Below are 26,627 nucleotides of genomic sequence, written 5' to 3' on the forward strand. Positions count from 1 at the left end.
TGTTTTTAAAAATCCATTTCGTTCAGCTCAAACCTGTGAAGTCCAAAGCTGGACGTACTGGTCTATTGCTAACCTATTCCAGAGAACCATAAGGCATTTACCCAGCTGCCTGTGGGATAACTTTCACTTTTCACACTTTTCCAGTGCTGAGAAGAGCACAGCAGAATACTGCCAACCGAGAACACATTGCCTAGTGGCTTGGTAATCTGGGAATTTTTCCAACCTGCTTTATGGAAGCAGCGCAAACACCACAGCATTCTCAAAATACCTGACTGGCTTGACAAAGCCTACAGTGGTTTCACCCAATTGTATGTGATAACCTTGTTAATAAGAGTCTCACCATTTTCCTTCGGTCCTGCCTTCCTCTCTAGCGCTTATCCCCTCTTCGTTCCTCCCTTTCCTCTCTGGGCTCCTTCTTTCCTCATTCTTCTATATCGCCTCTCAATCATCTACTGCCCAGTATTTTGTGGTTTGGCATGAGGTCCACTCTACTGATGTATGTCGGAAGAGGATGAACACCTTAGGTGCTCTTTATTGAGACCTACCCAGACCAAACACTAGCTGTGACTGTTGGCGGTGTGGCATGGTCAGCAAGTGGTTGCCAACACTGATAGCACAGGGCTTGGTCAAGAAAGCAAATGCATGACTTTTTCTATTTATCAGAAACAAACTGGAACAAAGAGATCAATAGATTTTCGGAAAAAAAAATCAGTCATCCACAAGTATATGAAATAAAGGTACTATTGTGAGGTTACTCTGAGAGCTGAATGCACAAGGAAAAATGGAAGAAAAGTATTCAGTACATTGTCTGGCATTTAATATATGCTTGGTAAAAGGTGCTATCATCATCATCATCATCATCATCACACTCTTCGTGTCTTACTTATTGTCCATATTGAAATTAGCAGCATCTTAAGGTAGAAGCTATTTTAGTAAAAACACATTCAGATATTAGCTGGGTATTGTTCGGTATATACTCATTCTAAGACAGCAGGAGAGGTATTATCCTAGAAGCATTTTAGGTGGGAACAGATTGGGCAAGGCTTACACTACCTCCGAGATTCCTGAAGGGACCATGTTACACTCAGCAGAAGCTTAAGTGTAAGTTGGTCATGAGGCTTCCTGTTAGTGTAACACATTCGTACTGACATAATATGTGTGAATATTTTTAATTACCTGACAGTTGTTCTTCTTTTAAGAAATATCTTTAAGTGTCATGCCTCAATTTTTTTTAAAAAAAACTTCAAAAAAAGAGAAAAATAATGTATTATCTATCCCACCACCTTAATGCTGCATCTCTCAGCACATTTGTGCATTTCATTTTTATTTGTATGCACTTGTTAGAGTGATGATAATGCTCGTACACTATCATTACACGGCGTTTAACATTACAAATCGAGGGTAGATTTTGTCATCAGAATGTCCAGGTTCAAAATTGCAACCCGGGTGTGGATTAGCAATGTAATCTTTACAAGTCTTCTGACCTCCCCAAGACTCCATTTCTCCTTATGTAAAAATGAAGGAATAGTTAACAACAATGGCAATGCATACCTCATTGTGAAAACTAAATAGAGAATCCATGTAAGGTGCTTCCTGAAATGCCCAGAGCATAGAACTAGATAAACATTATGCGTTCTAATGTTTGAGAGTCATCCCTTATCTTTTACCCAGCTCTTAATGGTTGTTAATGTCTACTGATGCAATATTATAAACGATGTTATAGGTAGCAAAATTGTAGGTTCGCACCACCCTTCTTATCAATGAGTATATTTTTTCTTAGTTTGTTGCTTATGTGATCATCAAAAGATAATGTCTTATTTCACATTCATTAATATTACTCTTAGCTGTTTATTAAAATCCTTGCCACAACTCAACTAAAAGAAATAATATCATGCTTATCAAATTTCTTCTTCATCCAAGCTTCCCTCCTCGATACTTTCCCTACGGCCCAGCCACCTGTGCCCAGGACACCTTCAGGGCAGAGCTGTAGGACACAGGGGGGGTCTCTGACATGGTTTTCTCCAACTCGTTCACATCTCATACTGTCCCTGCCACACAGAAATCCCAAGACCCAAACTATTTCTACTCCCCTTCTTTTTGCAGAAGCCCAAGTTACAAAGGAAAACTAAATTTTCATTTTCCCCATCTAAGTTGAATTTGCATTCCTTTGACTACTAATGAGGTGAACATTTTCCCATATGTTTGTTTACGAGTTGTATTTCCTCTTTGGTGAATTGTCTATTCCTGTCCTATGCCTGGTACTTATGAATTTGTATGGGTTTTTCTTTTTAATTGTAAAGTTATTAACCCTTTGTCAAATAGAGAGTGACGTATTCTTTGTGAAATAAAGACTATTTTGCATTTACAAAATAATTTATTGACATCTTTCTTTATGATTACTTTTTAATCATTTATAAATTCAGAACCTTCTATCAAAAAAATCTTAGTATTTATTTTATTCAAATTTTTTCTACCTTAACAACCATTTGATTTTTTTCATTTTAACATCTTCATCCATCTGGAACTTATTCTGGAAGAACATGTAAGGTAAGGAATACATGGCATCTTCTGAATTACGATTTATTGTTGACCACTTTTGATTAAGCCTTCTCCTCCCCAGTTTACTGATTTACAACAACTTTATTATACATGACAATTTTACAAAAAGTAACAATTATACCTGGGCTATTTATTCTTTTCCATTCAGCTGTCTCTTTTCATACCAAAACCATAAATTTATTTACTATAAGTTTATAATGTGTTTTGTAGGGGCAGTGGTACTGGTTTCCGATTTACCTTGATAATCTTGCCTGTTTATTCTTTCCACATGAATGTTATGTTAGGAAAAAAAAGTTTTAAGCTTCTCCAAGAGCTCCTATTTTATTTTATTTACATAAAACATAAAGAACTGTGGCAATTATATTGAACATAAATAAATGAGGGTCAATCATCTCTTCCAGAATCCTGTTCTTTTATCCTTCAAGATTTCAATAAAGTTTTTAGTATAAATTTTACTTACAGAAAGATTACACCTATATTTGTAATTTTCTTCATATATGATTTAGAGATTTCTTTTGAAGATTATCCTAGATTACTCATATCTTTTACTGATGTTTAGATTGTGACTTCTTCTTTTAATCATATTCCTAGCTTTATATTAAACATAATTGTATTTTAAGTCTTTCCATAAAACTCTTTTGGGATTATAACTATCCAATATTTATACTCCATATTTGGTTTCGTGTTACACTGGTTAATCAGAAATCCCCAAATAGTAATAAAAATTAATGATGGTAATGGGGATTGTTATCTAATTTCCAGGTTTAACCATTAAATAAATACTGGTTGTTGGTTTTAAACAGTGACTATCATGTTCAAGGAAAGTCTCCTATTTCTTGTAGTGTTTTCATGAAGAATGTCTGCAGACATTCCTTTTCAGCACCTTTTCACATAAACATATCATTTCCTTATAATGTATCCATTTGGTATTCTCTATGAATAGAACTTATACTACTGAATCAGGCTTCCCCTCCTGAGATTAAACCTCGCGTGGCTCTGGTAAATTATTTTTCACAACACTCCAATGATGGGCTTATAACCCAAGAATTTCAACAAATAATAATTGTTGTATTAAATATTTCCCTAAAGTCTTGCTCTTATAACCCCACTTGCCTTCCTTTATCCGCCAATTTGGTAATCCTATAAAAAAAATGATTAAGCTTGTCTGGCCTGATTTGTGCTGACGAAGGTCGTGCCCTTCATTGGTCATGATTCTTTTGTCCAACAGCAGTTTAGTTTTTCTCCCTTGATATTTGTTCCTATGTTTCACTAATTTTTGACAGAAAAGAATTTTGTAGATATTCTTCTCAAGCAATGGCCTAACTGAGCCCTTCTGTGTTTTAATCTTCTAAGTGAGTCTCAGCATAGCATGGCCTAAATGACAGTCATCATTACATGGTATTTTCCCAGGGGAGTCATTCTGCTGTTCACCGTTCACTCTCAGACCAAATCACATCAACATTCATTGTTACAATGCGGGGTTTGTTCTCCTCTGCCTGATTAAAATTTAAAAATCACCCAGATTCAACATATGGGATTTTTCATTATCCCATTATTATCAAAACTACCATTGCTATTTGAGTTTAAAACAATAGCAATCTGAGGGCCCATTAAGGACTCACACACAATAGGGGTGGCTGTTGTGAGCTAACCACATGTTAGTCATATTATATACCTGGTGATTCACACATGCCTAAGATAAAAATGAACTGTTTTCAGTCACATGGCACTGGTTAGATGTTTTGCTTTTAAAAAAGCAACATTACTGTTTATTTAAAACAGTAAAAAGTTGTCCAGAGTTTGTCCAAGATGTACAACTTCTCTGATAACAAAAGAAATACCAAAGATATTTTATGAAAATCTAAAGGTTTATATATTACTCAATCTTGATCAAGGCTTACGAAAGCAGAGTGTGGCCTATTGTGGGAAAGCAATGTGGCACAGCATTTTTAAAGGGAAATTTAACAATGTCTATCAATACAAAAAACAAACTAAAAATGTACAAATATTTTCAGTTGTTTTACTTCTGGGAATTTCCAAGAAAATTCTCATCTAGATGTGCAAAGGTAGAAGCAACGATGTATGCTATTGCCTTGATTATCATAGAAAACAAGTAGAAACAATCTAAATACCCATCAGCTGGGAACTGCTTGGATAAATTAGGGTATATTCACACCATGGTGTGTTATAGAGCCTTTAAAAATGAAAAGATCTAGGTGCTTGGGTGGTTCAGTAGGTTAAGGACTGATTCTTGTTATCAGCTCAGGTCATGATCTTTCAGTCATGGGATCGAGTCTCGTGGGTTCTCAGTCATGAGATTCTCTCACTTCTCTATCCTTCCCCCGCTCATGCACAGGCACTCTCTCTCTTTCTCTCTCTCAAAATAAATAAATAAACATTTTTAAAAAATGAAAAAGAGGAGCGCCTGGGTGGCTCAGTTGGTTAAGCGTCCGGCTTCCACCCAGGTCACGATCTTGCCGTTAGGAGTTCGAGCCCTGCATCAAGCTCGGTGCTGACAGCTCAGAGCCTGTAGCCTGTTTCACATTTTGTGTGTGTCTCTGTCTCCCTGCCCCTTCCCCATTTGCACTCGGTCTCTCTGTCAAAAATAAATAAACATTAATTTAAAAAAAAAAGAAAAAGAGGGGCACTTGGGTGGGTCAGTTGGGTAAGCATCTGACTTTACCTCAGGTCAGGATCTCTCAGTTTGTAAATTCAAGCCCTGCATTGCGCTCTCTGCTCTCCGTGCAGAGCCCACTTCGGATCCTCTATCTTCCCCTCTCTCTGCTCCTTCCTGCTTGTTCTCTCTCTCAAAGATATAAACTTAAAAAATAAAATAAAATAAAAAAATAAAATAAAATAAAATAATGATTTTTTAAAAAAGAAAAAGATCTGTATGTTGGGAAGTATGTTTTTAAAAGTAATTAAAAATAGATTGTTGAGGTACAGTACAATCTCCTATGCAAAGAAAAAAATGTGTGTGTGTCTATAAAGAAGTAGAAAATTACCATAAAAATATTTAAGAAATTCTTAAAACTGGTGACCTGCCAAGAGAGGGTGGGCAGTTCAGAGGAGGTGGAGAAGATTCTTTTACTTTGTCCTTATTCCTGTTGTTTAATTTTTTTTAGCATTTTAAATTAATCTTTAAATAATGAATCATTTATTTCACTTTTTGAGTTGTATTAAATAACAAGTGTATAACAGATGTGAAATCAGGAGGCACCATTTCCACCACTGTCACTATAATTCTATACATGATGTGTTTTTGAAGTTTCACTGATATGTGATCTGAAACATCCTAATGTCTTCTGTATTGTTCTGCTGGGGCCGTCACAGTGAAATACCACAGACTAGGTGACTTAAACAACAGACATTTATTTTCTCACAGTTCTGGAAGGTGGAAGTCCAAGAGCAAGGTGCCAGTGGGGTTTGTTTCTGGTAAGGCTTTTCCTGGCTTGAGGATGGTCACCTTCTCACTGTGTCCCGCGTGTGGCAGGAAAGAGAGATCTCTGGCGCTCTCGCTCTCTTCTTCTGATAAGGGCACTAGTCCCACTGGTCTTACCCAAATGACCTTATTTCAACTTAATTACCTCCTTAAAGTTCCTATCTCCAAATTCAGTTACATTGAGGGTTAGGGCTTCAACATATGAATTTGAGGGGATCATAATTTCATCCATCCACTTTCTGAATTTTTAAAACACTGTAACTGACAACGTATCAATAATAACTAATATATTTGAAACTGTGGCTTAGGGGCGCCTGGGTGGGTCAGTCGGTTAAGCGTCTGACTTCAGCTCATGTCATATCTCACAGTTCGTGAGTCAGTGCCCTACATCAAGCTCTGTGCTGACAGCTCAGAGCCTAGAGATTGCTTCAGATTCTGTCTCCTTCTCTCTCTGCCCCTCTCACACGCATGCTCTCTCTCTCTCTCTCTCAAAAAAAAACAACACATTTTTAAAAAAAGAAAATGTGGTTTAAAAAGACTTTTTCATAATATACCCGGCAATAGATTAGGGTAAAAGAAATAGCCACGTGACCAATTTTATCCATTCATTTGATGTGCAGGAGGTTTTACAAATAGTTTTCAGATGTATATTATCTTTTTTACTGATTGCTAATGCTTATGAAATGATGATCGTATCTTCCTCCTATTTATTTTAAACACCATAATCCTACTGCTATCATAAGCTCCATAGTTGTCCAACAAGACGTCAGGTTGTGATGAGTTCCACACATGCTGCCTGCAGTCAGGGAGTCTTTGATAAATATGTAAAAAGGGGACAGAGTATTCTATTCCTTTGTTCTTCTGCTATACCTGAAGAGAATACTTAAATTTTATCAATACTATTTCCACATATTCTTTTCTTTTATGGCCATATAAAAGTGATGGCCCTATAAATTTATTTAAAACCCACTACTTTTCTTTAGTGAGATACAGCTTTGGGGGTTTGGGTGAGTACAGGAAAATCATAAAGCCATGTGAATATAAGCCTGTTATGAAAATACAGTTTTTTAAACTGGCTTTATTTCCCCAAGTTGAAATATGTTCCAAAGCCTGCCTGAAATGAGAGCTAGAAAGATGTCATATGACTACATTTGTGAAATGTGAAAATTTATGAAAATCTGATCTATTCACAATAACTGGTTGATGTCAAGTACATTAAATCCAAGGGGAAAGGCAGATGAAGCATCATACCAATGAGAAAGAATAAACACAAGCGTGATTTAGGCAAGACATATAGAAATATTCCCTGATACGTAAGGTTATTAAGCATTGTTTTGGAGATAATGGCAAGGAAAAAGCCCTGAGATATTACTCAGTGAAACTGGATTGCCTGCCCTAGTAGGGAAAGTTATGGCGACCATTTAAGAGAACTGGAAAATAAGTTAACAATGGTGTTGATACCGAAATATGGGTTTCAAGTAATTAATAACTGAAATAAAAACTAAAAAGTATCTGCAATATTTATATCAAGGCATTCCTTGGGGTGGGGGGGGGGAACCTAAGTAGATAATTCTACTTGTCTAACCTAAAACTGCCACTAAGTTAACATACAGATTTGCTCAGAAGCAAAAGGGAATGATCCCCAAAATAAGCGCTAAAAAAACGAAAGGTCTTCAGAAACCAGAAAAATAAGTGTTAACTTGAAGTCTGAGACCACATAGCTCAGTGTTTCTATAATTGTCTGGTGTCCTTTAGGAACTGTGGCTAATTACAAAAAAGAAAAAAAAAAAAGGCTCCAGAGCAATCTTAATTTGTTTTCTGTTTAAATAGCACAATCTATTAGGTTTCAATGTCTCTAACTTGAAAGAATTTTATTTCTTTTTCCTGAAAAAAGTCCTATTCTTTACCATAAAAAATGACAACTCCAAGGTCAAATTCAAAGGTAATCTAATGACATGTCTGACTATTCTTCTATCTAAATGAAATAAAACAGACACAGGCTCTTTTCTAAAGGACCTAATAGAATAAACCTAGTAAGCAGGAAACCATTTCATTTAGCTTAGTTGATTTGGCCTTGGTTTTAAAGGTGACTAGCAATCCTTGGTGTGTGGAAGGTGGTAATTGAACTGGTTTTATTTGCTGGCCTCCCATGATGCCTTATCTTACCATATTTCCCCAAACTTGTAGAACATTGTGTTCACCAATATTTTTCTAAAAAGATTCAAAATCACAGGCTGGAGCAAATGATACCAAAATGTGTCTATTGTAAAGCTAAACTTTAAGAAAATATAAGAAAATTTGCATACAGGGGTAGCTGGGTGACCCAGTTAGTTAAGAGTCCAGCTTCAGTTCAGGTCGTGATCTCACGCTTTGTGCGTTCAAGCCCCACATTGGACTCTGTGCCCACAGTGTGGAGCCCACTTCAGATCCTCTGACTCCCTCTCTCTGCCCTTTCCCCACTCGCATATGCTCTCCCTTTCTCAAAAATAAATATTTAAAATAATAACATAAATAAATAAATTTTTCACACATAAATGCTTTATCATACAAATAGTCTTTTTATTTTTGTCTGATAACAACAAACGTAATTTGCATTTATTATGTGTTTTCCAACTGAGGCACTATTTCACATGCTTTAAATACTTCTTTAATTTCTTGTAAAATCATGTGAGGCCACTACTAGGATTATTCTCTTTGAATACAGAAGAGGAACCTAAACTTGGAGAGGGGATGTGACCTGGCTTAGGTCACATGACAGAAAAGGCAGTCTCACTTGAAAGCCGTCATTCTTAAGGATAAATCAGCTCATTTATCTAAAGTTACTTTTTCACTAACTGCTGTATTCCAGGCACTGTGTTTTCACAGCCTGCAGTTTCAGATGACGTAGGTTGTATGCCTTTCTTTCTATGTATCCTGCCTGAGAACAGAAGGTGTTTCAAGCCTGTGGATTCGTATCTTTCTTTCTTCAAGTGAGAAAAATTCTCAGCCCCTTTTCTCTCCAAATAATGCCTGTGCTACCCTCTCAGCTGCCCTCTCGGAGTCTAATGTCTCCGGAACCCTTCAGTCCATGCCCTCCAACGTTGCCTTTTTCTCTGTATTTCCCATCTTTTGATTTCTCGATGCTTTGTTCTGAATAATTTTCTGGATCTACATCATTGGGGTTTTATGTCTTGTTAAATCTAACCATTGGATTTTAGTCTTGGTTTTTGAAGTTTTCTCTTCTAAAAAATTTTAAGGTGATATTCTTTTCAAACCTTTTCTGTCACTTTTGATAGTTCCTATTCCCTGCAGCTATCCTCCAACTTGCCTTTGACTTCCTCAATTGTGGCAATTGTTGAGTCTCTCTGACTTTTAATTCCAGTGTCTGACGTCTATAGACCTGTCCCTTCTGATTGATGTTTCTCCTGGTATCCACTCAGGGTGCCTTGTTTCCTGGTGTATTTAGTCATGGGGATTCCTTGAGGTCTAGCATGGAGGTGCCTTCCTCCAGACCAACATGTTGATTTCTGCCAGATATTGAGAGGTTCTACTTGTTTGGAACTATCTTAAATCAAAGATTCATAGATTGAAGATTTTCAGACCACCCAAAACCATGGATAGTGCAGGCTACAAATCTATAAAAATATTCACAAGTTCTCTAGGACAGGTTATTTTTCTTTTTTCCATTTCTTGCTTGATCAATGATATGCCAAATCAATCCTCACTGCACTCCTTTAGGAACATAAGATGGAAACCTAGAGATGTTGTTGCTGCAGGATTTCTTGTCCCTTGAGGACTGGTAACCTTTAGGGCCTCAGCCCAACATAAGTAGAATGACCTTTCACACTCCTTTATGGGGAGACCCTCAAAGAGTCTGCCAAAACTATAGCTCTTATTTGACACAGTATAAAAATGTACTTGGGGCACAGGCAACTTAAAGACTCCATGCTCTACTACTTTTCTATATCCCAATGTTTTCTTCAATTCTGTCCTATAGACCTTATCTTGTCACTTCTTAGATACTTTTATGCGAATCTTTTTATTTTTATTTATTTTTTTAGTTAATTTTGGGAAGAGAGAGAAAGCATGAGCAGGCAAGGGGCAGAGAGAGGGAAACAGACTCCCAAGCAGGCTCCACACTGTTGGCACAGAGCCCAACACGGGGCTCAGTCTCACAAACTGTGAGATCATGACCTGAACCAAAACCAAGTGTCAGATGCTTAACTAAATGAGTCACCCAGGCGCCCTTCAGCAAACCTTTTAATATAGTTTGTTTGTTTTCAGCAAGATTTCTCTGAATACTGCAACCATTCAGCATTCAATAACGTAGACATTACTGAAAAGAGAAGCCCTATGAATAATGGGACAAGATCTTTTACCTCATAGAGGTTGCATTCTAGTCAACGAATTGTAACAAGAAGACATAAAAAGGCAAATCAAATGATTCTGAGTTATGATAAGAAGTAGGAAGAAAATACACAATGAGCTTAGATAGATAATAATGGAGGGGTGCAGAGGAGGGAATATTGTATACATGCTTACTGTTTTCTTAAATTCAAGGGAACTTGGAAAACCAACAATGGTCTAGAAAGGAATTTAAGATTTTATGGAAGTTACAATTAAATTAAACGTCTTGTCGGGGTGCCTGGCTGGCTCAGTTGGTTAAGCATCCTACTCTTGATGTCAGCTCAGGTCTTGATCTCAGGGTTATAAGTCCAAGCACACCCAGCATGGAGCCTACTTTTTTATAAAAAATATATATATATATATATATATAAATTAAAAGTAATTAACTACCCAATTAAATGCCTTGTAACAAGTGACTTAGGCAAAGTGTGACTTAGGGTATGATAGTAAGAGGCCTCGGTTAGGAAAAAGGTTTCAGGGATTAGACCATATATCATTTACCTGCTGAATACTGATCTTGGAAAAGTCGTCTAAACTATCAGTGTAATTCAACCCCTAATCAACTGCACAGTTTTTGATTATGTATAAATGCAAGGCACTCTGCTTGGCACTGAATGGAGATGGCTAGGGAAAGTGAATGTGAAGGTAGGCAAAGCATGGTTCCTGCACCTTCTGCAATATGAAGCTAATATAAGCCTTATAGGGGCGCCTGGGTGGCTTAGTCGGTTAAGCGTCCGACTTTCGCTTAGATCATGATCTCGCGGTTCGTGGGTTCGAGCCCCGCGTCGGGCTCTGTGCTGACTGCCAGCTCAGAGCCTGGAGCCTGTTTCAGAGTCTGTGACTCCCTCTCTCTCTGACCCTCCCCTGCTCACGCTGTCTCTGTCTCTCTCTCTCCTAGAAATATAGGAGAGTATAATAACGCAAGAGTTCCACTTTATCCATTCTAACATTGGGCTTTCCTGTACAATTTCCCGAGCATGAACAAAGAACTGTGCAGCTAGCAAACATTTGAAAACCTGCTGGTTTGTTTGTTTATTGATTTTTTTGTTGAAAAAGGTAAAAGAGTTATAGGAACTGTGTAAGACCAGTTTTCATTTTGGTGATGAAAGAATTAAGGGGGAACTGCAGAATTATCACAAAAGATTTCCACATATGGGAATGTCCCAAATATCAGCCATTGGCAGAGCATATAGGTCTAAAGCTAAAGGGGAATAAAGTCTATATTTATATCTATCAATAGATAGATAGATAGATACAATAGAGAAAGAAATACTACATAGTATGCTATTTTGAGTTTTAAAATACAAATAATTCATGCTCATGAGGAAAAAATTCAAATAGCATAAGTTATAACATGAAAGTTATAACATGAAATAACTCAAGTTATAACATGAAAAGTAAATCCCCTTTTCCTATCACACTCATTTCAACATATCCTCTATTCTTCCAGCACCTGTCCATACTCTTCCCCACGGACTGGTGCAGTTTTTCATACACAAAGGAAATTTTACTGTATATTCCAGGCTGCAATTTGATGTTCTCCCTTAATATATGTTGGACATTTTTCTATATCAGGACATATTGATCTACCATCTTCTTTTTTAGTACTGCAAAGTATTTCATTACATGAGTGTAGCATAATTTATTTAACCAGTCCACTATGGATGGACGTTTATTATGTTTTTATAACCTGTCTCCAGTTGCTTTGCTATTAGAAAGATACTGCAGCAAACACCCTTTTTGCTACCAGCTCTGAATCCATGTGGGAGCTGCTTTGGATGCTATGTCATGTATTTTCTCAATCAAGAGATAATTCAAGTACAAATACTCATGAAAATTTTTGACGCTTAAAGGAAATCTTCATGCTAAAATCATTTGCTAACTACTGAGTTAGAAATTCATTTTGAGCTTTAGTTTAGCATATGCTGTTCTGAAGTACAACAGGCAATCAAGTTTGATAACAAATGAGATAAACGAATGCCCTTATCTGGGACTGACCGAAATTGATTCATTGATGCAGCAAACTCGTTTTTTACGCACTTATTCTGTGCTCAGAACTGGTGATACACGAATCAGATATGATTCCATGCTTGTAGCACTGTAGGAGAGATGGTGGTGTAAACACAAATTGCAGGACAAGGTAGCAAGTGTTGTCATGGAAGAATTGCCCTGTGATTTTGCCCTTTTAATGTGAACGCTGAAAATGATGAGCTAGAGCTGTTGCTCTCTCTACCCATGTATGCAGTCGCTCTTCAGGCATGTTCAGTAGCTGCTCAATGTTCTCTGTTGAAGAGAGCAACAAAAACACCACGCATTTGCCAAGCACACTTCAGTTTTCATATACTTGGTGATCACTTCCTGTCTGTGACTCCCATATTTTCTCTTGTAAAATAAAGGAGGGATTTATCTATCCACTCTTACCTCTCGAGCAAGTCCTCTGCTCCTTGATGTAACTTGATATGTCCTTTCAATGCTGCAGAACTTTATCCTTGCAGAAGTCTGTCTATGGTAAATTCAGACTAACGTGTGACATTGTAGCTGCTTGCACTTCACCCTCTATTCAAACCTGTGCCACAGTATATGCTGTGTAGCATCTTTTCTCTGATCAGAAATAAGGTGCCTGTTTGGATTCCTTTTCTAGAAAGGAGAAATAGACACCACCTAGGAACAAGTATTTTACCGTGGTCAATGAGGCTTTGGAATGCATCTAAAATAATAATAATAATATAAACAATAAGCTATTATTTATTAAATCCTTACCACTGTGATACTGCTTTACGCACTATACAAAGCACTCTGTCATCTTACTTGATTTTCATAGCACTATTTCCACTAATTTACTCATGAGAAGCATGAGGCAAGGAAAACAAGGTAAGTCACAAAGTCATGTAACTTGCAAACTACAAAACCAAGGTTTAAATCCAGGTCTGTCTAATTCCTGTGCCTACTTCCAACCACTACACAATACCTCCATGATTAAAGGTTGTTTTCAAATCTGGATGGTATTGACATTTCTAAATCATGTATAAAAACGCCAAATGCATACTTCTCACCCTTTACCCCAACCTACCTCCGTACAAAAAAAAAAGCAACACTTTCTGGGCTTAAGCAGACACTTCCTGCCTGGATGCAATGAATAAAAATAAAGTGTATTTTAGGAGGAAAGTTTTGAATATACTTGAGATATTTAAGTTTTATACCTACCTTCCCATGTTACTTTGGTGCCTAAAGGTCTTTATGGGTACTAAAGTCTATCTATTTTTACCAATTTCTACTAAATTATGCTGGAAGAGCAAGCTAATGCTAACAAAGAAGCTAGTTTGACAGATAAAGCCCCAAGGAAGCAAAAAAAATTATCTATATTAGAGGAGTATTAGCCTAATCCCACATCCCAAAATACCACATACTTGGATTAACCAATCTCTCTCAGATAAGCAGGATATAAATTAGCAATGGAAGACTTGGCCCAACCTCTCTGCTGGAAGCATATTATTAAGAGACCATGCCCAATAGTATTAAGGAGAAACCTGTTTGACTACAGTCTTGAAATCCAGTGGGAAAGAGTGCCAACTGGCACCGTTTCTTTTTATTAGTTCAGCCTCTCTCGCTTATATAACATAGTGAAGGTAAAACTTTATGTTTCATAAAGTCAGTCATCTAGTATAGACCATACCTATCACTGAGTTAGAAAACCTCTTGCAAAATGTTGCTCTAATATAATCTATCTCATCTTATTGATTCACAATGTTTTTCTGAAAACGGACAAGTGTAACTTTTTGTGCCCTGTCCAACCAAATCACGCTTCGATAAAATTGCTTTCCTCTTTCATTGTTTGTACACATTTTTTTGATTGTCTGATAACATCTGCACATGGGAGTGTAAATTTCAACATTGTTGATGTTTCCAAATAGTTATAAGTTCCAGCTGTTAGTCCTTTTCTCTCCAACCGAGATCTAACATTACAAAGGAAAAGAAGAAGAAAGCATATATATATATAACTAGTCCCCTAGCCTCTCATTACAGAAGAGATAAATTGTACGGTAAAAATTTTATTAGCAATTATATTTTTAACAAATCAAAAATTCTCAGCAAGCAGTATATAAAGATTCCCAGTTGTCTCTATCATTTTGAGGTGGGGAGATCAGTGATTACAACCCAATCTGGGGATGCAGAGGGTTCACTAAAACACAGAATCCCATACCCCAGAAAAATCATTGTGCATATGTAGAATTTCATAAAAGGTATTCTCTTGAAGTTTAAGAACATTTATAAAGTAAGCACCAATTATTTTGTAGGTGAGACCTTTGATAATGAACCAGTTCCTCTTCCTATGGCTCTCCAACTGAAATCTATTCCAGCTTAACTTTTGGCAAGAAAAGAAGACTCTACAGGTTGCTACTCCCTTTTTAATTAGCTGAGGGTTATCGTCTGTTTTAATTTAGAAGGGAAGATGAAACACCAATGAGAGGCCTACGTGATTTCAAAGGGAGGCAGGCTCTCTATTACCACCCCTTACATGATCACCTGACCGAAGCTTCCTATTGAGGGGGACTGTGCCGAATGGATATATGAAGATAACAAATAGGGAATCTACACATCAATTAACCAATTAATAATCAAATACCTTTTGTGCAATGCCACTATCCTGCTCATTGAGAGCGTTTATAAAAAGGGAGTGCTTGATTTTCTAGAATTTTTTTTAAATCGACTTCAGGAAACATCTTAGTCATCCATGAAGTAATTAAGCAGCATCATTTTCAGCTACCTGCTTGAACTCACTGTGCATTAGTGGATTGCCTATTTAGGGAAATAAAACCCACATAATTAGGTTCCATTTTTAATTTTTAAATTTAAAATAAAGTAAGTGCAAATATACATTATGCTTAAATCCCTAGAAACATCCTCCCCTTAAAGATAATCACTCATCCAACCAAAGAGAAGAAATACTATGATAACCAGGCTTTCTCTCTAAAGGATTAGAAGCAGATTTTTTTCCACAATTCCAAGAGTAGTAAACTGAAACTGATATGAATTGGCAACAAAAGACTTGATAGATGACATGGTTTCTTTGAAAATGTGGTTTCTTTGTAAGCAAATTAGTTTATCTTTCTTCATTCTCAAATACCAGTGAAATCTGGCCTCTTTTCTTGACTAAATGAGAAGATAATTATCTCCCTATACCGTAAGGTTATGAAAGGATTCTCACTGTTTTCTTAGCCTGGTGCTTTTCCCATTGAGTATGTCATCCACAAACAGACTACACAGTGTCTTTGGGAAATTGAGGTCAGGAGGGAATATGCCACTCTGCTTGCCAGGCTCCCTAGTATGTTATTTCACCTGCTGGGTACAGAAACTTCTCTCCAGAGTTCAACAAAGAAAGTGCTTCCTTGATTAATCACATACGGGTTCCTGCACCCAGGGGTCACTGGGTGATGGTTCCTTGATGCATACCAAGAGAATCCACCATATAAAGGTGATATTACTGTTGCCATCAAGCCTTCTGGTATACACTGTTCTAACCTGCAGCTTCTAACCACAGCCAGCTTGTTTTAATAAGACTATAGAAAGGGACTCGACTCGAAACCGCAAATAATCCTGTGAAAAATTTAAAAATTCCCTATCCTCCTCTGAAACAAAAGAACTCATGTTTTCCTCTTGGCAGATCTTGTTTTCTTGATTCTCTTCATTTTTCTTAGTACTCTCTTTCCATATTTACCGCTGTAAACAACCATGAAACGGTTTTGTTCACAGAGTGCTCTTATTCACACAGCTTCCACCAGCTCACTGATATGCAACCAGTCTTTGTCTGAACTACTCACCATCTCCGCCGCCCCCCCCAACAGCCTTGTCAGAGGCCAGTGACTTCTGTTTATTCATTTAGCGAATGTTTATTGAGCAGTTATCCCATTCTACACTACCAGAGATAAAATAATAAGCAAACCAGAAATAATTCTTGCATCATGGAGCTCTCATTGGAGTGGAGAAGACATTCATTTCTCAATCACTTTTTTTCTTTTGATGTGTGACAAAGTGGTGCCTGGGTGGCCCAGTCAATTCAGCATGGGCTCAGGACATGATCTCGATGTTCGTGAGTTTGAGCCCTCCATCAGGCTCTGCACTGACAGCATGGAAGCTGCTTGGGATTCTCCCTCTCTCTCTGCCCCTCCCCTGCTCATACTCTCTCTGTGTCTCTCAAAGTAAATAAATGCAAACTTCTAAAAATTATTTTCAAAATGTGGATAAAAATTGTGGCTTGTATAAAATAGAAAGGTTCGTACAGTTGACAGATGCTCTAACCGACAGGTATAATCTACTGAGAGGAATTTGGGAAGATGTTCTTGATGAGATGACCTTGGTAACAAGCAATTAATTTCAGAATAGTAACGATAAAACAATAAAATAGCTACTGGAGTTTCCATGACACTTTTCTTTAAGGATAATACCTCCAGTTCCCATATCAAAAGTAGTGTTATTGTCAAAGAATTCAATAAGCATATACTCTTAGAAAGGAAAAAAATGGGTTTAAAAATAATAGTTACCAGGAAAAGAAAACACATTTACATGCATATTTGCAGTTTATGTGTTTCTATATTTTGGTCATTATCTCAGAGATTATAGATAGAGAAAGTCAGTATCCTTGGTTTTTATCAAAAGGTCTGGTGGTAATATCTTATTTGTAGTTAAGATAGATCTCACACCCTATTAGCTCACCCTACAGCACAGTGAAGCTTCTGGCCCCTGGGATCAAATATACAGAATACGGACCCCTTCTTCATCACCTACTAGTTTTCAGGCAAATGACATCAATTTGGGGGACCTCAGCTATTGATGCTTTAAAATGCAAATAATGTGGCTTTCTTATCAAAAAGTTTGTGTGAGAATTAAATGAGAATATGTTTTAATAAACATTAGTATAGTACTTAGTGTGCCTCAGACACAGTTCCAAGGACTTTCCCAGTATTTATTCAATTCCTTCTCACAACATACCAATAAGGAAGGTTCTATTAGGCCATGTTATCACATTTTACCTGTGACCTGGCCAAGGTCATACAACTAGCAAAAGGCAGGCTCACAATCAAATCAAGGGTTACTCTTGTCACCCTTTCACACAGAGGCTCTGAATACACTAAGACAATGAATGAAAGTGCTTTATGTGTATTCACATTAAAAAAATGTGAATTACTGTTTTTTTTCGGCAATCTACATATACACGTTCTCATGAGTAGTCATTCCAGCTTTACCCAGACTACTCCTATATTTTAAAAGTAGATTTAGACCTCCTCTTCCTTTTCTTTCACTTCTCGGCCTTATTCTTTCAACAAAATCATCATTCTCTTTCTCTCTTCTTCCCTCTCATGTGTGCTCTTATGAATTCCTTTAATGGACAGATATGTGACCTCTCCTTATTTTTAATCATATTATAATAGACTTATAAACAAGCCAAGAGTACTATAAAATATTTACAGAAGTGTGTAATACCTGAAGTGAGTATAAACATGGCATATTTAGCAAAAATTCTAAAAGCCCATGATTGCATTCTAAGACAACTTTTCAGACACTCAGTAGTGTTGAGACTTCAAAACCTGCTCTAATCATCCACTGTCTTCTCAACATAGAAATTACTCGGTTAGTTTATGCCACAGAGCACAGAAATTTCCCTGAAATGTGTAATGGTTCAGTAACAAGCCTACAAGTATTTTCTGAGGAATGCCCCGGCTGGGGGAGGAAGGGAAGGCATGCTCAAAATTAGATTTCATTGCCATATTATCACTTACTCGACAACATAAGAAAAGTGGAAGAATGAAGTCTTCTTTCAGGATTTGCCAATGAATGTGTGTGAACGTAAAATTGGATTAACTATTCTGGGCAGGACAAAACCCAGATTGAAGTCTACTTCCACGCATTCAGGAACTATCTGGAATATTGTAATATACTATTTCATACCTTAAACAAAATATACCACATTCTTGAAATAATAATAGAGACTATTTTCCTAAGGCTTTTTGCAAGTTTCCAATATGTTAAAAATCAGTTGGGCAATCTCCTCATCTCCCCTCAAAATGCCATTGTGGAATCACGACTACGGCATGTAAGGGATTGTCCTTGTATATAATACTCTTACTTCATTTCCTTTTAAAATTCAATAAAATGTTATCTCCTCATGAAAAGTTATAAAATTTTAGTCCTCTTGAAAAAGATTATAATTAATCTGAGGTTTCAGACACATATTTAATCTATTAGTAGAAAAATCTTCCGCCTCTACTGTAATTATGTTGAAAAAGTTCGAGAGGAGACTAAAAAATCTTTACCCATGCATTCAACAATTTTGAATATTGCTCTCTTTTACTGGGAACAGACCAAGAGGAAGTACACTCTTAGCTGCAGTATAAAAGATTTAGGCTAGTGAGAGAAATGGCCTCTGGTAGTTTTTACATCATGGAATTTTTTTTATCGGTGGAAATCACAGACCCTCTGTGTTAAGGGCTTTAGAATTTTCACCTTTCAAATGCAATTTGGCTTTAACACTGTTTTGAGATAAGGCATGAACTGAGTGACATCTTAGCATCTTTTGATCCCTCACCTTGAAGAACTGCACAGGACCATAATAGCACCAATCTTGAGTAGAGAGTGGAACCGATTTTGCTGAAACATCTGAAATATACTCTTCCTAAATAGTAACACCTGGTCATGCAGAAAGTCCCAAGGAGTCTTTGTTCCTGGGAGATTCCCCAACCCAGTTTTCTGCTACCGGAGAGGCATCAGTAATACGGCTCAGGTCAGAGAAGAGCAGCCATGGGTCCAGTCTCTGGATGGTTCTTCAAATAGCACTGTTTCTCAGACTCTCCTCATGCTCAAGTTTTGACTACAATGCAATTTCAACTATTCCTATCGATATTTTTCTGTTAATTAAAAAGAACAAACGACATTGTTGTCTGAGAGGAGTTATGCTCTCCATGGTAGATGCCACCAGAGCCTGAAAATCACTGACTTTGGGGAAAGCAGAACTCTGCTCCCCAATCAGCAACATCTGTGATATGAAAGGGGACTCCAGAGGTTAAAACCAATTTAAGCTTGTCAGTCCCTAGGCAAATGCCGCAGAATCTTCAGAAACAGCTTGTGATGAGGGCGTGTTGAATGGAAATAAGCTCAATCAACCTTCCGGTTTGGGTCATTGAGAATGCTGGGATTTTTTAAATTGTATTTATTTATTATTGTTTTGTCGTGTTTGGGGTTTGGTTACATTTGGTTCAAGCTCTTTATTCCCTGTCTGGTGTTACTTGAAGAAATGTGCGTTTCTGTGAGACATAGTTCCTCCTGTTTCCAGAAATCTTCATGGAAGAGAAGTTCATTGCTACCATCTGCACTTGGTTTAGGAGAGCTTTGATTAATAAGGACCACCCTATTGTTCATTTGTTTGACATGTGGAAATATTTGTAATCTGTTCCTGGTGAGGGAGAGTTCAGCAAGGACCTGGCTTGACTTTCAAACCCACGTTGCCAATGAAAACCAGCCTCCTGAATCCAGGGGTCAGTGGGGAACAGGCAAAGGTGTTTTATCCTTCCACCACCCCCTCCTGCAAACACCAACACCTGTTAGAAGTGAGGTTGAAACGATCCTGTTGGAACTCCAGGACAGAGACCCAATTCCAACCCGAAAGAGGCTCTGATGTGTGGTGTCTAATGAGAGCCGGAGACTGCCCACTGCTACACATCATTATCATTCAGATCATGAAAGAAAATGAAATGGTTCAAGCAGATAACAGCTGTTTTTATTCTGCTTTTCAAAGATTCTCTTAAACAACCTGATCTCATTGCTTTTATTTAAGGGTGAACACCCAATTGTAAACATAGGAGAGATGCATTCTCATGATGTCAGTAATAAAAGCATGTATAAAGCAGCATGTGTATTCTGGAAAGCTAACTAACCATTAAAGCCAAGAAACATAGTCTGGCACAAATCTTATTATGTGTCCAAGAGGACTTGATGGTATGCACATAAGAAAATGTAATGAAACAGCGGGAAGGAGAAACGAAGGAAGGGGAAGGAGCCAGAGGGTTGGGGGTGCGCACTTCTATATCTGTGAGATGTTAGCAAAATTAGAGAAAGGCAAAGCTGCCAAGATCATCTGAGAAAAGGGTTAGCATAGCAAGCAGAAATGCAAGCAATTCGGTTTCTATTTCACTGTATGTTGTATTACAGAATCACCGCTTTGCATTTTTTATCTATTAGTTATAGACAATGAGGCAGTTACACAAGACACACACAGGAAGAAGGAAGAGGCCCAGTTTTCTTCTTATCGGGAGCTCAGATCTCATTTGAGGCAACATACGTCTATTGTGCTTATAATTGCTCCGATGATTATGATAAGCATTCAGAGTAACTTGCTTGAAGAATTCAGCATCACACATCCGTCATTGGGATTTCATGAAAATAAAAGTGTATGCAAGGGAATTCTGAAGGAGTAAATCTTATAAAAGGGTTTATAAAGACCTTTATTTTAGAAACCTTATAAGATTGATATTCGTGATAATTCTTCATTTTTACAAAAACAGCAAGAAAATAGGCAGTCTCTCCTAGATGCGCTGTAGGATGGCGATGCTCATTTTTAAATGTGTTCTTCTTATTTCAGTATAATAGGTAGCGTCCTTTGTGAAATGGGTCATATATGTTAATTAAAGTAGAAATAGATCATCCCTTTACTATACTTGGTAATAAAAATGTTTGTGTCTGAGAGAAGCATGGGTATGTATACACATACAAAGTTTACACGCAATGTTGGTTTATGACCCACATAAATTATAACATTAGACCAAAACATGAGTTCAACAAGCAGTTTAAAATTGGGAATCTGCTATTCATATGCTTAAACTTGTGCTTTAAAGAAAAAAGGTAGAAAGCATTAAAAGTGTCAGCTCAGTAGATTTGCTGCTAAAAAATTCTTGTTCACCTGTGCATAAAATACAATCGTCCCCAAGGGTGTGCAGTTTTACAAAGGTAAATTAATCTTTTATCTGCCCAATGTTCAAACTATAATATATTTCAAATTTGAACAATATAAACTACTAAATATGAGATTGTTTTAGATAGCTCTGCCAAAGAAAAACCACAATGCATAGTTTGGGATCTTAAATTATAGCTCGATTTTCTGCTCTCAAATGTTCATTAGTTTATGTGGAAGGGGACAATGAAATAAAGTAGCAATATCTTGTACCATCGTATGGCTTTCTATTTCTTTGAATCAAATAGGGAATAATATGGCAAACCTGCTTTGAAAAGGCATTTCCAGCTCAGTTAGCAACAGTGTTCAGATTTAACTGCAAAATTTTTTCATCAGGGTGAAAAATGCTGATTCCACGGGCTTGCGTTAAGACAGTAGTGCACACATACACACACAGAAGCAAATACACACACACAAGTGATCATTCCCAATGACTTAAATCGATATGCAAATATTCTATTTATTATTGACTGTGGCATGTTAATTTTTCCAGGTTGTGAGTTATCTGCATGCCAAACTCCTTTTCTTTTTCTTTCCTCTTAAGCACCTGGGTAGGGTCATTCTGCTCACAGTGTATCCACTACTAAATTGCGAGTGCAAATCAAAGGAGACTGTTAAGAAGACACCCATCACCTCGGAGAGGAACACAAAAAGCACGCAGATTTATATTGTTTAGCAGCTCTAGATCTCTGATGAATAAATGGTTTTCAACAATAACACCAAAATAAGGATTTTGAATCTGCAAATATATCCTGAAACACAGAAGCTGCGTAGGTTAGGCAGCGAGGGTAGGTCAAGGGTAGAGCTCTGGAATTCAGAGGAGTGTTTCTATTTATGGCACGTTAGATAGTCACATGGCTATGAAACATGAATTTGGATGCCAAATGAATAACAAGTTTGAAGGCTGAGTGCCAAGTGACTTTAAACATCTGTGAAGTGAAAATATTCCTGAACCAAGGCACACTACTGTATCGAAAACAATTACTGTTACTGATCATTTTCTGCTTTAGATAAAGTGCATCTCTTTGGATGGGAGCAGGTACCAATGGGGCTTTGTGAACTGTAATTAATCAAATCGCAAATGAACACAACCTCCGCACACACACCCCCACCCCACAAATATATACACACACACTCTTTTGGTAAATCCATACAAACAAAATCACAACTTCTTAACATCTCAAAGAAAAAAACTTGGTGATTTGTTACCTTTCCCACTTCTCCCAGTTTCATTGTAATGCAAAATCAGGTAGAGCAGAGACACTTTGAAAATCTGCCCCTTTACCCCCTGCTTTTGGTATATTAATGACTACAAGATGTTGAATGCTTATTTGAGCAGTAAGAAGTACCGCTTCCTAAAGGGAAGAAGAAGTGGGAGCAGACCCAGAGGAGCAATAATTTAGTGGTTAGGTCTAAAGAGCTCTCAACATCGGCACGTTCCAGAGCTTAGGAACAAAGCTTAGACTATTGCACGATCTCTCCATCAACGTCAGCTCAAACGCTTTCTTTCATTATGACTTTTAGAACATAACTTCTTTTTCATAAACAGGTATTTTCCTGACATTGGAATTTATTACACAATGCTAAAAAATCAGCATTCCGCCGTTGCCTTTATTATCCTGGTCATAAAATGCTTTAAAGAACCAGAAAGAGGGGGAAATGAATATTTGAGGCCGTGCATTAAATGTAGGTTTCTCTTTAAAGGATGGGGTAGAACAGAAATGTCCTGCTTCCAAAATGCTTATTTTGATTTTGAAGAGCCCTCTTGCCCAGGTGCTGTTCTTCTCTTCGGTTTACTTTTCTCTCAATTGTCTCGCTTTTCTCCACACATCCCTGATGCAGATTAGCACAGGCCTCCAAGCCCCAGGCATCAAAGGAATTAGGTCAGACCCAGAAGAAATCAGGTTGCAGGCAAGAAAAAAAAAATTTAATAAAATAGAAGCTATGCCAGCCTAGTACTTCTATATTCCTTCAGGCAGACTAAGGAGCCCTGGCCTTAGATGTGACAATATTAAGTAATAGGGATGCAGGGAGAGAAGCAGAAAAGATGTTTGAGACACCAAAGATTTTAATAGTATTAGCAACATGATGATATGCTGAATTTATTTAAAGCTAGTCTGTCTATACTGCTTGGGTAGGGTGGGTTCTCAGCCTTAAAAAAATATTAGCAACTAAAGATAATTCCAGGGAAGATGTAGTGCAATGTCTGCTTTCCTGCAATTTAGATTTTGGAAAAAAAAAAAAAGCTATTTTGTATTTGTATTATACCTGAGATTAGTGGTCTCCTAAAGCATATAGTATCTGTCTACAACAAAAGTCAGTTTCTGTTAGCATCTTTAACGCTTATTTACTCATGTAGCATTATTATACTATCTGGTTTTGGGTTATTCTAAGGACAAAAGAAGAGAGAGAAAGATTTTATTAGAAGATGTCCATGCTCAGTTCATTCTCCAGATGACCATTTTAGGTGCCATTATTACTGCCTCCGAAGTGATTGGGGGAGTAATTCGAATTCAACCTATCACATTATCCAAGGGCATTCTATGAATAGCTGCAACCCAGAGCAAGTTCTGGCAAAGCTGCAAAGGCAGCCTATCAAAGTCAGCAATAACATTCAAGAGTGTTTTCCAGAGTTAGAGAATGCAGATGAGAATATTTATATGTGATCTCTCAAACTATAGAAAGTATTTTGGGAAAGATATTTTTCACAATCCTTAGATTAGCCATTATGTATTTTCTATGCATTTTAAAGGGGGTTGGGGAATGATGAAAGAAATCTTTGGGTGATGCTAGCCACATTTGCACATGTTATCCTGTTTAATCTTCCCAGGAGCCCCCTGAGCGAGGTCTTGGTGTCTTAGTGTCTCCTCCCATGATGATAAGATATTGGGGCACAAGCATTAAGCAACTTGCCCAAGAACCTAGAAGGTAGCAGGGAGAAAATTTGAACTCAGGGCATCTGAATAAAGCTCTAGTGGTTTCTCCATATTGCTGCAAGCAATTTTTAAGTTGTAAAAAAGGCAAAATCTCTTTGGGTTTCTGAATGTAGTAAATCTCAGCTTGTGAGAGCTCTCAGACATACCTTAAAGAGATTTGAGAAAACTACTGTTACTACCGGTACCATTATTATCAGTAAGATAATTTTAAGGGAGGAAAAATATTATCCTAAGTAACATACCCTGAGAGAGATTATTTAATGATAGATATATGTGTTTTTCTTGCAGAAAATAATATAATTGATACTCACTGTAAGGGATATCATATTATTCTCAATTTGAAGAAAGAGAAATGGAGACAGAGCAATGTTGAGTAATTTCCCCCAGGTTATCATCGAGATAGAAGTGTCAGGATTTAGACCAAGGAAGCCTGGTTCTAGAGACAGTAGATTTTACCGCCAGTTCTATTGCCTCCCCAGGTTATTGTTAACTGAATCATTATATCACATCGTATGTAAAGGAGTGGAGTTTTGTTACATGATTATGTTGTGAATATAAATGAATACCAATTATTAAGAACGTGTTTTACATATGCATGTCTTTTGTCTAAAACTACCTTTTCTCTTCATTATCTACCTAATTATTCTTACTTATCTTTTAAAATCCAGCTTTAACATTAGCCTTCTGGAATTCATCACTGTGCTTTACAAGCCCTTCTGTCCTCACAGGACAACAGCACCTATCACATTGTGCAGTATTGCTATATTTAACTTTTTCTCCAACTGGACTCTAAGCATCTTGAGGGAAGGAACTCCATCTTTTATTATTTTATATCACTAGTAATAGTGCGTGTCATATGGTAGGTGCACAAAATAGCTTGGGCTTAGGAATAAATGAAAAAATAAAATGATGTGTAAATACTTTGTTGGAATAGATAGATGACTGGATGAAAGATGGATGATGGATGGAAATATAAAAGAATAACTGCTGTATACACAGAGGAAATACATGAATCAACTTTATTTTTAAAATTTTTTAAAAATTTCATTTACTTTTGAGAGAGAGAGAGAGACAGAGTGTGAGTGGGGAGAGGCAGAGAGAGAGACAGACACAGAATCTGAAGCAGGCTCCAGGGGCCTCAAACTCATGAACTGCAAGATCATGACCTGAGCCAAAGTTGGATGTTTAACCAACCGGGCCACCCAGGCACCCCCCAACTTTTAATGAATAGAAATTCTTGAACTTATTTCTTTAAAAATAAACAATTTTTAACAGACTCATTTTCCTACCTTATCTTTAAATAGCATTCTTTCTGCAACTGCTGTTTTGAATAGCCATTAATCATGATTCAGTAAGTTAGTGGTAAATTTGCTCTTGGAAATTTTCTCTACTTGTTTGCTATATGTATGTCAAAGCTTTTAAGCTTATCTCATTCCTCTGAAGTCAGACATCCTAGATGCCTTTGGATGGAGATACTGCATCATATTCTCTGGCTCCCAAAGCTGAAGCCCTCCACTTCCCTCCACCATTTGCCTGGCAGGTGCTACTTGGAGATCTGGCCTCTGTTATGCCCTCCTCGGTTTTAGCAATGAAAATAGCAAGAAATCCTAAACCTACTGCCAAACATGAATCTTCTACTTCAGAACAGATTTTTCATCCTGGTCCTAACAAGGAATAAACCACATAATGTTTCCAGTATTTTAATATGATGCCATTCCAAATGGCAGATTATATTTACCTACCTGTCAGAGCAAGAATAAAAAGAAGGTTTTCCTCTTTAATAACTATAACACTGTAAGAAAACATTAATTTCACCTGAAAAAAAAAAACACAGAAAACACAGGCTACCATCATGGATGCCTCTATGATACCACTTATGAATATAATACTCTGTTAAGAATGCAATTACCAGAGAAACATTTCTCCATGAAGGATTTGGGGTTGTTTATAACCAGAGAAATATTATCCACTGCTTTGGGCAATTATTAGTCAAAGCTTAAAAATATAAAGGCAAGTAAAGATTGGCTTTTTACTTGAAGTCAATGGTTCACTGATTTTTGTCAAGAAAAGGGTTTACTGGATTTCCTTTTACACTATCAAATAGCTTTTCATTTTTGATCTGATAGACTAATTATTTTCCACAGTGGTATAATTTATCCCTTCAATTATTTCCTCAGATATTTTCTGACTAGTAGTTAAATACCTTGTTTCTCTCTCACTGTGTTTTTGCCCTCAATGACCTAGCGTTTATGACTACATAAACCAGCAGGTCAAAACCTACAAACAAAATAACATGGGGGAGTTT

At 37.1% G+C, this 26,627-nt stretch overlaps 1 protein-coding gene across 1 annotated transcript in view; it reads left to right on the forward strand.

Moving 5' to 3' along the window:
- LOC144237442 (uncharacterized) overlaps positions 1 to 26,627 on the forward strand; it is a 277,532-nt gene that overhangs the window by 250,094 nt on the left and 811 nt on the right. The window lies entirely within an intron of this gene.

This window comes from Crocuta crocuta, unplaced genomic scaffold, assembly GCF_008692635.1.
Source record: "Crocuta crocuta isolate KB4526 unplaced genomic scaffold, BGI_CrCroc_1.0 scaffold125, whole genome shotgun sequence".
Classification (NCBI taxonomy): domain Eukaryota; kingdom Metazoa; phylum Chordata; class Mammalia; order Carnivora; family Hyaenidae; genus Crocuta; species Crocuta crocuta.